The following is a 10,705-nucleotide window of genomic DNA, read 5'->3' on the forward strand; positions in this document are numbered from 1 at the left end:
AGGAATTTTTAAAATGGTATATATTTCTGTAAAAGAATATTGTATGGCAATAAAATGAAGGACTGACACTTACTGCAACATTAAAACATTATCCTAAGTGACAGGAGCCTCAAAGAAGGCCACTGATTGTGCGATGCCATTTATAGTAAATGTCCAGAATAGGCAAACCTAGAGCCAAAAAGTAGGCTAGTGGTTGTCAGGGGCTGGGGAGAGTGACTGACAGTGGATATGGAGTTTCTGTTAAGGGTGATGAAGATTTTCTAAAACTAAATAACTGCAGAACTCTAAATATTAAACTAAAAACCACCAGAGTATACATTAAATGAGTAAATTTTATGGTATGTGAATTATACCTCAATCAAGCTATCAAAAAAGGTATTTTGCTGAATGTATTCTTCTGCAGTCTTTTAAGAAAATTCAACATGATGCTTCTAAGATTTATCTGATGTTTATATATTGTGCAGTAGTGCATTCATTTTTAATGCTGTTGAGTGCTCTATAGTATGGCTGCTACCATTTGCTTACCTATTCTATAGTGAGTCAAAGTTTTAGTTGATTCTAGCTCTTGCTGCTGCTAAGTTGCTTCAGTCGTGTCCAATTCTGTGCAACCCCATAGACGGCAGCCGACCAGGCTCTGCCATCCCTGGGATTCTCCAGGCAAGAACACTGGAGTGGGTTGCCATTTCCTTTTCCAATGTGTGAAACTGAAAAGTGAAAGTGAAGTCGCTCAGTCGTGTCCGACTCTGAGCGACCCCATGGACTGCAACCCACCAGGCTCCTCCGTCCATGGGATTTTCTAGGCAAGAGTACTGGAGTGGCTTGCCATTGCCTTCTCCAGCTCTTGCTGGTACAATGCTAATAGATGTCTACATCTCTCCTGCTGTACATGAGCAAGGATATATACCAGACTACAGAGATTTGTGGTTAACTTTATAAAACAATGCTACATTACTTTCCTAAGTGCTGTTACATGTGGGTTTGCATTCCCACCAGTACCGAACTGGACTTCTTTTTATTGTCTGCCTTCTTCAGGGCCAGCATTGCCAGTCTTCAAGATTCTGTCATCCAGGTGTGTATGAAATGACACTTTACTGAGATCTTAACCTGCATTTCCAATTACCAATGAGACTGAACTTCATTTCATACTTTTTCTGACTATTCCTGTTTCTCCTTTCGTGAAGTAAAGTGAAGTCACTCAGTCACGTCTAACTCTTTGTGACTTCATGGACTGTAGCCTACCAGTCCATATGAATATATGTATATTCATATATATATATATATATGTCATATATGTATATAATTTAGTTTGGGTATTAAACAGGCTGTTTACATGGGTTTTACAAATGCACTTTCAGTTTGTAGCTTTCCACTTTATCTTTCAATGAATAAATGTTCAATTTTTTTAAGTTTTTTATTGGAGTATAGTTGCTTTACAATGTTGTGTTAATTTCTGTCAAAGTTATAATGTCAAAATTTTCTACTATGGTTGATTGCTTTTTGTGTCTATTTGAATAAGTACTTCCCTTTTCCAAGATCACAAGTATATTCTCATATAGTCTTCCCTAGTTTTTAATGTTTTGCTTTTACATTTAGGTCTTTAACCATTGGAATGGATTTCTAAATATTTTATATACACACACACATGACTCAGTTTCACTTTTTCCCACGTGTCAACTATCCTTGCTGCCATGTGAAGAGTCCATCCTTCCCACAGTGATTACTTCTGACCTATATTAAGCTCCATACACGGGTGGGTTTGTCCTTTGAGAACACCGGCCACTGATCCATCTCCTTTAACTGGCATCTGCCACAAGGGGTGGGGTTAGTTGACAGCCTCCACCTAAAGCATCTTCTGGATGAGTCATGATTGAGGCGAGGTAGCTAACCAATGCCTGAGCAGGGCAGGAGTACTAAGTCTGGCCCAATGAGGACCACTCTGCCATCTCTGCACCACAGCTCGCTGTGGTCAGGCCAAGATTTTCTCGGGGTTGTGTGGCCAGTACCAAGCTCTCCCTGTCAGCCCTCTTCCACGGGCATCAGACGGGCGGCACACTCTGAAGGCTACCCCCCACCCCTCCGCCGCCTCTTCCTGCTCCTTCTCTTTATCCTTCACATTTTTTACTTCTAACCACATTTGGCATCTGTCTCCTGAAGGACCTGAACTAATACAAGGCTCTTGGCTATTCTTGATTCCTTGCTCTATTACATTTAAGAAATTAAGAATCATTTAAGTTACAAAATGAAAAGAAAAAAAAAAGTTAGGATTTTGACAGGAATTGCACTAGATTAATTTATCAGTTGCAGAACTGATGTCTATAACACCAAATCTCTCACCTTACGAACATGCTACCTCCCTCCACTTGTTTCGGTTTTCTTTAGCTTCTTTCAACATAGCCTTGTGATTTTCTCCAGAAGGGGCTTGCATATTTTTGTGAGATTTTTAAGGTATATTTTTAGTTACAGTTGATATTGTACACTTTCAAAATTCCATTTTTCTAATCCTGTTGTTGGTATTCAGAAATATTTAAATGCTGATCTTATAACTAGCAATTTTGTTAAACTCAATTCTAATATTTCTTTATAGATAGCTTTTGGATTTCCATGTACACAACTGTACAATCTTACAGTAACGATAATTTTATTTCTCCCTTAAGCCTTTTTTTCATTTTCCTTGCCTTATTGTGCTGACCCTTTTAGTACAATATTTGAAGGGACAGTAGACATTTTTTACTTGTTCTTGATTTTAAAGAGAATACTTCTACTATTTCACTATGTAGGAATCTTTACAGTGGGATTTTTGTAGCTGCTTCTTATTAGTTCAAGGAAATTAGCTTCTGGAGTTAATATTGTGAAAAGATGTTCCATTTTATTAAAAGCTTCTCTGTATCTACTTATGCACTCACATTTTCAAAACTTCAATCTGTTTGTGAGAAAATTAGTGATTTATCACGAAGTAACTGAATTCTATCAAACACTTCTTCTGCATTGCTTGTTATCGTAACTTCCCCCCTTTAGTCTAGTTTACGTGGCAAACTTTACATTCAAATGCGAGACCCTCCTTGTGTTCCCAGGATAAACCAACTTGGTCAGATACTATTTACCTTTCATTGAACTGTTTGTTGATTTTCTTTAGAGCCGCATATATATGTGGTTGGCCAAACAGTTCTCTCAGTTTTTAAGTAAAAATATGAGACACAGTTTTCCTTTTCACCAAGAACTGTATTGAACAACATACTCACCATTGTGTTCCACTATCTTCTTGCATTTTTCAGGCAATTTCATAACTCCATCTTCCCTAAACTTTTCATCTTTTTGAACTGTGCCAGGTGCCTTTTACAGTCTTCCAGGGAACTGAAATTTTTTTCCATTAAGAGAATTTTGCAAAGACCAAAATAAATGAATGAATGAATCAGCCAAGCTTTCCAGTCAAGCTGTAACAGTTTCAGACCGGTCATCAAAGAAACATGAGGCCTTGCACTATCCTGATGGAAGGTTACGTGTTTTCTATTGACTAATTTCAGACGTTGCACATGAACTGCTGCTTTCGGTTGGTCTAACTGGGAGGTGTACATGTTGGAATTAATCTTTTGGTTTTCCTGAAGGAGCTCATGACAGAGGACTCCCTTCCACTCCCACGATATACACAACATCACGGTCTTTGGTTCTAGACTGGGCTGCAGTGTGGTTGGTGGTGGATCATTCCGCCTGCTCCACGATCTCTTCCATTCACATAATCACACAGTATCCTTTTAATTTTTTTTATCAGTCACAATTTGTTTTAAAAACGGAACATTTTCATTATATTTAAGTAGAGCATCCCATGTGGAAAAACAGTCAAGAAGGTTTTATTCCCTTAACTTGTGTGGAACACAAACATCAAAGCAATTACCAACCAGGCTGGTGCAAATGAGTTTCAATGCTTTTTTGGATATTTTGAGTATGTGGGCTCTCTCTTGAGTGATATAATGTTGATGCTTCTCAATTAAAGTCTCGATTTGACCACTATCAACTTGAAACTGGTCAACCAACTGTGGAGCATCATCCAGCAAGAAATTTCCAGCAGGAAACTGCAAATCGCACATTTGATCAATCACAACACCTCCATACATGACATAATTTTTTTTTCATTTCAGCTGTGCTTTTACCTCTTAAAATAATAAACCATAATATGCCAAAAACATTGCTTTGTTTCTTCCATTTTCAATCTTAAAATGGCTACACAAAAATTCACCAATTTTTTTTTTTTTTTTAGTAAATGCTCATATGACATCTGTCACAATACAATCTAACAAAATTGTTTTGCATGAAATTAAAGATAACTAAGCACTAGAATGGGGCTTCCCTGGTGGCTCAGAGGTTAACGCGTCTGCCTCCAATGCGGGAGACCCGGGTTCGATCCCTGGGTCAGGAAGATCCTCTGGAGAAGGAAACGGTAACCCACTCCAGTATTCTTGCCTGGAGAATCCCATGGACGGAGAAGCCTGGTAGGCTACAGTCCACGGGGTCGCAAAGAGTCGGACACGACTGAGCGACGGAACGGAATGGAAGCACTAGAGTGTGAAGTCAGGTGGGCCTTAGGAAGCATCACTACGAACAAAGCTAGTGGAGGTGATGGAATTTCAGTTGAGCTATTTCAAATCTAAAAGATGATGCTGTGAAAGTGCTGCACTCAATATGCCAGCAAATTTGGAAAACTCAGCAGTGGCCACAGGACTGGAAAAGGTCAGTTCTTCATCCCAATCCCAAAGAAAGGCAATGCCAAAAAATCCTCAAACTACCGGAAATTGCACTCATCTCACACGCTAGTAAAGTCATGCTCAAAATTCTCCAAGCCAGGCTTCAGCAATATGTGAACCGTGAACTCCCAGATGTTCAAGCAGGTTTTAGAAAAGGCAGAGGCACCAGAGATCAAATTGCCAACATCTGCTGGATCATGCAAAAAGCAAGAGAGTTCCAGAAAAACATCTATTTCTGCTTTATTGACTCTGCCAAAGCCTTTGACTGTGTGGATCACAAGAAACTGTCGAAAATTCTGAAAGAGATGGGAATCCCAGACTACCTGACCTGCCTCTTGAGAAACCTGTATGCAGGTCAGGAAGCAACAGTCAGAACTGGACATGGAACAACAGACTGGTTCCAAATAGGGAAAGGAGTACGTCAAGGCTGTATATTGTCACCCTGCTTATTTAACTTATATGCAGAGTACATCATCAGGAACGCTGGGATGGAGGAAGCACAAGCTGGAATCAAGATTGCCAGGAGAAATATCAATAACCTCAGATATGCAGATGACACCACCCTTATGGCAGAAAGTGAAGAACTGAAGAGCCTCTTGATGAAAGAAGAGTGAAAAAGTTGGCTTAAAGTTCAGCATTCAGAAAACTAAGATCATGGCATCTGGTCCCATCACTTTATGGCAAACAGATGGGGAAACAGTGGAAACAGTGACTGACTTTATTTTTCTGGGCTCCAAAATCACTGTAGATTAGTGATTGCAGCCATGAAATTACAAGATGCTTACTCCTTGGAAGGAAAGCTATGACCAACCTAGACAGCATATTAAAAAGCAGAGACATTACTTTGCCAACAAAGGTCCATCTAGTCAAGGCTATGGTTTTTCCAGTGGTCATGTATGGATGTGAAAGTTGGACTATAAGGAAAGCTGATCGCCGAAGAATTGATGATTTTGAACTGTGGTGTTGGAGAAGACTCTTGAGAGTCCCTTGGATTTCAAGGAGATCCAACCAGTCCATTCTAAAGGAGATCAATCCTGGGTGTTCACTGGAGGGACTAATGTTGAAACTGAAACTCCAATACTTTGGCCACCTGATGCAGAGAGCGGACTCATCTGAAAAGACCCTGATGCTGGGACAGATTGAGGGCAGGAGGAGAAGGGGATGACAGAGAATGAGATGGCTGGATGGCATCACCGACTCGATGGACATGAGTTTGAGTGAACTCCGGGAGTTGGTGATGGACAGGAAGGCCTGGCGTGCTGCGGTTCATGGGGTCACAAAGAGTCAGACACGACTGAGCAACTGAACTAAACCGAACCATTTTACAGAAAAACCTGAATGAACTTTTTGGCCAACCTGTTTTATATATATATATATATATATATATATATGGAGAAGGCAATGGCAGCCCGCTCCAGTACTCTTGCCTGAAAAATCCCATGGACAGAGGAGCCTGGTGGGCTGCAGTCCATGGGGTTGCGAAGAGTTGGACCCGACTGAGAAACTTCACTTTCACTTCTCACTTTCATGCTTTGGAGAGGGAATGGCAACCCACTCCAGTGTTCTTGCCTGGAGAATCCCAGGGATGGGGGAGCCTGGTGGGCTGCCGTCTATAGGGTCACACAGAGTCAGACACAACTGAAGCAACTTAGCAGCAGCATATATATATATAAAATCTTTTTTATTCCAGTTTTACTGATATAACTGACATAAAGCACTGTGTAAGTATAAGGTGTATAACCTAATGATTTGACTTACATACATCATGAAATGATGATCATACCAAGTTTAGTGATCGTCCATCATTTCATAGATATAAAAGTAAAGAAACAGGAAACATACTTTTACCCTGTGATGAGGACTCCTCAGACTCACTCTCTTAACAACCTTCATGCACAGCCTACAGCATTCTTCATCAGTCATGTACATTATATCCCTACCACTTACAACTGGAAGTCGGTACTTTCTGACTGCCTTCATCCAACTCCTCCAGTAAAAACTGCAAACATGATCGCTTTCTCCACGAGTCTGTTATGAAGTATAATTAACCTACAACATGGTGCTAGTTCCTGTTACCTGACAGAGTGATTTGGTATTTCTAGTGATTTGGACATTTCATGAGCTTCCCTGGTGGCTCAGGTGGTAAAGAATCTGTCTGCAATGCAGGAGACCTGGGTTTGATCCCTGGGTTGGGAAGATCCCCTGGAGAAGGAAATGGCAACCCACTCTTATCTATCCACCTACTGATGGGCACTTAAGATTGCTTCCCTATCTTGACTATTGTAACTAATGCTGCAGTGAAGATGGCATGCATGTACCCTTTCTAATTAGTGCTTTCATTTTAAGATCAATGCTCAGGGGTAAAAATGCCGGATCATGTATTTCCAATTTTTGAGGCATCTCCACATTGTTTTCCTCAGTGGCTGCTCCAACTCACATCCCCACCATCAGTGCACCCGGGTGCCCTTTGCTCCACATCCTCGCCAACGTGCTATTTTTTTTAATAACAGCCATTCTGATAGGTGTGAGGTGATATTTCACTGTAGTTTTGATTTGCATTTCCCCAATAATTAGTGATGTTTAGTGTCTTTTCCTGTTGGCCATTTGTACATCTTCTTTGGAGGAATATCTATCTAGACCCTCTGCCCACTTTTTAGTTGGGTTGGATGTTTTTTTAATATTGTATGAGTTCTTTGTAATCTTGGATCATTACCTTTAGTGAGATAAATTGTTTGCAAGCATCTTCTTCCACTCAGTAGGCGGCCTTTTTGTTCTGTTGGTAGTTCCCTCCATAGTGCCACAGTTTTTTAATCTGATGTGGTCCCATAGTTTCCTTTTGCTTTCGCTTTGCTCGCCTAAGATACATCCCCCAAAATATGACTAGCTGTGCATTTCTTCTGTTTGGGGAGGAGGGGTCGATTTGCTATACATTTTCTTCTTAAAGGAAAGGCTTATTTAGTTCCTTTTTTAGCCTTTCTTCTCATCAAAGGGTTTAAGGCTATAAACTTCCCCATGTATTAACAATACTCCTCAAATTTCATATAAATTTCATTAGTGAATTACATATTTTCTATTGTGGTATCGTCAATCTCCCATTGAAATATATGCAGATTTTCCCTGTAATTATCTTTCCATTATTGATTTCTGGTTTAATTGTATCATCACTTGAAATTACTCTGCGATTTCAATCTTTCGAATTTTGTAGACACAGCTTTATGGCCCAGGATACGGTCACTAAAAAATGTTATAAGCAAGCTGGAAAATAATGTATTCTGCACTTGCTGAGTGGTGTGGTGTTTTGTGGATTGCCCTCATCTATTTTTTAGTATCCTTACCGACCTTATTTTGTTTCGTTTCAGTTCAGTTCAGTTCAGTCGCTCAGTCGTGTCCAACTCTCCGCGACCCCATGAATCACAGCACGCCAGGCCTCCCTGTGCATCACCAACTCCCGGAGTTCACTCAGACTCATGTCCACAGAGTCAGTGATGCCATCCAGCCATCTCATTCTCGGTCATCCCCTTCTCCTCCCGCCCCCAACCTTTCCCAGCATCAGAGTCTTTTCCAGTGAGTCAACTCGTCGCATGAGGTGGCCAAAGTATTGCAGTTTCAGCTTTAGCATCAGTCCCTCCAATGAACATCCAGGATTGATCTCCTCTAGAATGGACTGGTTGGATCTCCTTGCAGTATAAGGGACTCTCAAGAGTCTTCTCCAACACCACAGTTCAAAAGCATCAATTCTTCGGCGATCAGCTTTCTTCACAGTCCAACTCTCACATCCATACATGGCCACGGGAAAAACCATAGCCTTGACTAGACAGACCTTGGTTGGCAAAGTAATGTCTCTGCTTTTTAATATATTATCAAGGTTGGTCATAACTTTCCTTCCAAGGAGTAAGCGTCTTCTAATTTCATGGCTGCAATCAGTATCCGCGGTGATTTTGGAGCCCAAAAAAATAAAGTCTGACACTGTTTCCACTGTTTTTCCATCTATTTCCCGTGAAGTGATGGGACCAGATGCCATGATCTTTGTTTTCTGAATGTTGAGCTTCAAGCCAACCTTTTCACTCTCCTCTTTCACTTTCATCAAGAGGCTTTTGAGTTCCTCTTCACTTTCTTCCATAAGGGTGGTGTCATCTGAGGTTATTGATATTTCTCCCAGAAATCTTGATTCCAGCTTATGCTTCTTCCCGCCCAGCGTTCCTCATGATGTACTCTGTATGTTAGTACTGTTTAATTGTGAATATGACTTCCTATGTGAAGTGTTATTTAGAAATGTAAATGTTTTTCTAAGTTTGGAAGCTTTCTAGTTATCCTTTTGTTGTTGACTTCTGACAACTGCATTATAATGAAGGAAAATAAGCTCCATATTGATTCTTTGAAATTTGATGTCTTCTCATAGCACATGGGAGAAGGAAACGGCAACCCACTGCAGTGTTCTTGCCTGGAGAATCCCAGGGACAGGGGAGCCTGGTGAGCTGCCGTCTATGGGGTCGCACAGAGTCGGACACGACTGAAGTCACTTTGCAGCAGCAGCATAGCACATAATCGGTTTTCATAAATGCTCCTATTGTATTCAAGATATGCATTCTCATTTTGTTTGCAGAGTTCTATGTATGTCCCTGAGATCAAGTTTGAACTTGTGCTTAGATTCTCTATCTTTAACTAATGTTTTTAACTGGTCTCTCACGTATATTTAAATATCTACTATGATGGTGATTGTTGATTTCTCCTTGTAGTTCTTTAAATTTCTGCTTTATGTTTTTGAAGTTATCTTATAAAGGACATATAAACTTAACCTTCTATCATTAGCGAGTGATCTTCATTAAAAAAAGAAAATATTACCACAGTTATAAAATCTGCTTACATAGCGCCAAGTGGTCCCTTCAATATCTTTCTAGTCTTTTTCATCTTTAGGCTCTCAACATTTCTGTATCTTTTAGATTTTTTCTTTTTTAATTGGAGTAAAACCGCTTTACACTGTTGTGTTAGTTTCTGCTCTACAACAAAGTGAATCAGCTATTTGCTGTGTGCTGTGCTCAGTCATTAAGCCGTGTCCAACTCTTCGTGACCCAATGGACTGTAGCCCGCCAGGCTCCTCTGTCCATGGAATTCTCCAGGCCAGAGTACTGGAGTGGGTTGCCATGCCCTCCTCCAGGGTATCTTCCCGACCCAGGGATCAAACCCAGGTCTCCCACACTGCAGGCAGACTTTTTACCAGCTGAGCCCCCAGGGAAGCCCAGAATGAGCTCTGTGTATAGACATACCCCCTCCCTCTGAGCCCCCCACCCACCTCCCTAGTAGCGTTTCTTCAGAAAGGGCAGAGCAGACTGTTGAAGACCTAGTCTAGTGGCCCGCGCGCTCTGACAGGAGAGCGTGGCACCTGTGACTGCGGTGCCTCGACCACAGCGTTCTGTGCTCCTCTGTCCTAGCCACTTTCCCTCCTGTGTTTACTCGCATCTTGTTTTCCATACACTACTGGAGCATGTATTAATTTTACAGGCAGCTCTTCAAACTGTCAAGTCAAAACTCAAGTCTAAAGTTGGCCCATCTTTACTTCCCTTCAGACTAATATAAGCCATTTAGATTGATGCAATTTCAATCACCTACCTTACATGTACTAGGCTTACAGGCAATGGGAAAATTAGAATGTTTATATTGTTTTTTTCCTCCCATAAAATAGACATTGTTTTACACTATCAACATTTCTTTAGATTTACTCAAAGACTTACTATTTTCTCTACTCACTATTAATTCTTACATTTCAGACTTTGGGATAACATTCTTCCTCCATGAAGTCCATCATTTAGAAGTTCCTTTACGGAGGCAATTTTTATGGTAAATTCTTAGCTTCTGTTCATCTGAAAATGTCTGTTTCATCCTCATTCTTAGATAATCCATATAGAAGAGTAGACTGCATCAAAGTTTTCTGGAATGACATTAATCCAGAATTTGAGCATTTGAGCTCAATC

The sequence above is a fragment of the Moschus berezovskii genome, chromosome 3 (genome assembly GCF_049115385.1).
Source record: "Moschus berezovskii isolate FMDL1 chromosome 3, NW_MosBer_1.0, whole genome shotgun sequence".
NCBI classification, from domain to species: domain Eukaryota; kingdom Metazoa; phylum Chordata; class Mammalia; order Artiodactyla; family Moschidae; genus Moschus; species Moschus berezovskii.